The sequence below is a fragment of the Nematolebias whitei genome, chromosome 13, assembly GCF_014905685.2.
Source record: "Nematolebias whitei isolate Nwh7 chromosome 13, NemWhi1, whole genome shotgun sequence".
Lineage (NCBI taxonomy): Eukaryota > Metazoa > Chordata > Actinopteri > Cyprinodontiformes > Rivulidae > Nematolebias > Nematolebias whitei.
The window spans coordinates 37,570,811-37,572,732 of record NC_056510.1 but is presented as its reverse complement, the minus strand read 5'-3'; the positions used below and the strand labels follow the sequence as shown (position 1 = coordinate 37,572,732).

The following is a 1,922-nucleotide window of genomic DNA, read 5'->3' as shown; positions in this document are numbered from 1 at the left end:
AAGTGTTTGTGGTGATTTTGGTCCAGTATTTGAAGGGGTTCGTTACAAATCCAGGTAAAAAAAAAATCCAGCAAAGTTCAGTCAGGTCATCAAGACGGTTTCTTATTTTTTGTTGAGACATTTCATCCTTCATCCAAAGGACTTCATCAGTCCAAGCAGCCACAACAAACTCAGTACCACAAGCAGCACACTCACATAGTGGACCAACCAGTTTGCTGGTGATAAGATGGTTTCTGGGGCCCGATGACCTGACTGAACTTTGCTATATATTTTTTTTACCTGGATTATTGAGCATGAACTTCGGTGTTTTGAACCACTTTGACTATGGATGCCTCAGAGGAGTCGATGGGGAAGAGGCCGAGCCCCAAAAACCATCTTATCACCAACAAACTAGTTGGTCCACTATGTAAGTGTGCTGCTTGTGGGAGGGACTTGTGGCTCCTCTGACTGATGAAGTCCTTTGGATGAAAGACGAAACATTTCAACAAAAAGAAACCATCCAGCGGACCTGACTGAACTTTGTTGGATAAATGCAAGAAGTTTATTTAATCTTTTTTTTTTTTTAACAAACAATTCTGTGTTGCCTGTTTGCTTTTTAGGAAAACACTCTTCGTGTCTCACTTCCCAGTCTTCTGAAGACATTTTTACTCTGCAGCTGACACAGTCTGCATGACATTAAATCAGAAACTGCAAACAATAGATTTATAACTGAACTCTGACAGCGGGTGTTTGCCTTGAGTTTTGCCCCACAGATTGTGCATGAATTACTGTAAAACTCCACCCATACAAAACAGATTTACGTGCGTCCTGTAAGAAATACTGCACTAAACAATGTTTTTCACTGACGGACACCACTGATCAGCAGCCAGATGTTAGAATTGTTTTCTTCTGGTAAAAGTTTTACTGGAATAATTTAAATGAACAAATTGTCTACATTACATGTTTTTCCTCTCAGCAAGCTCCTATCTGTAGCACTGGAATTAAATTTAAAGAAAGTAAATAAAGACTTCAGCCTAACTCAAACATTTTCACTTCAGTCATTAGACTGTTGGTTATTTAGCTCATATTAGGACCTGATGGTGACCTGTTTGTGCTGCCTTCAGCCTGGACTCACCTGAGACTCATCAGGCCCAGCAGGGAGTTGTAGGCCACCGCCTCTATCTTGTTCCTCTCCAGGTAGATGTGAGTCAGGTTCTCCATGGCTCTGATGGCCCCAGGGATCCTCCTGAAGTTGTTCTGGAAGCAAAACAGCTCCTTCAGTGTTGTCTGCTCTATGAAGATGCGGTCAGGGATGCTGAAGAGGTTACAGTTGGATAGGTCCAGCCGCAGCAGTTTTTTCAGCCCTGTGAAGGTCCGTGTGTGGAGGTAGCTGATATACTCGTTGTGAGACATTTTCAGCTCCAGCAGGTTGGGAAGACCCTGTGGAACAAAGCGCAGGGCGAGTATTGGAAATTAACATTTTTCTGTCAAACACTGCAATCTGTCATCAGAAACAGAATAAGTTTTATTATCACTGTACTGGGATACAGTAAGATTATGTTCGTACAGCCGTCCGAAAGATGGGCAGAGTGCACGTTGCTGCTGCTACAAGAGCGCGGCCTCTTATTCTTTATCAGAATACTTTGTACGATAGACAAAGAATTTTCATTAATTTGAGAAATTTGATAGTCGGCCCACATCCGAGGCCAAACAGGGGAGTCAGAGTCTTGAATTATTATTTAGACTTCCTCTGTCTTAGAAAATAAACACATAAAACTAACAAGTGGTGGTTATACCCCCTTTGTTTTGAACCCCAAATCATCACTTTCAAAAGCCACATAATTTGTTAAATTAGATTCATCTGCAGGTTATATATGAGTCAGATGATTTCAGTTTATACCATACCATACCAATTTATTTATATAGCACTTAAAACAGCAACA

General features: G+C 41.2%; 1 protein-coding gene across 3 annotated transcripts in view; it reads left to right on the top strand.

Moving 5' to 3' along the window:
- ddx3xa (DEAD-box helicase 3 X-linked a) overlaps positions 1–1,922 on the top strand; it is a 24,720-nt gene that overhangs the window by 3,404 nt on the left and 19,394 nt on the right. The gene's annotated exons all lie outside the window — the stretch shown is intronic.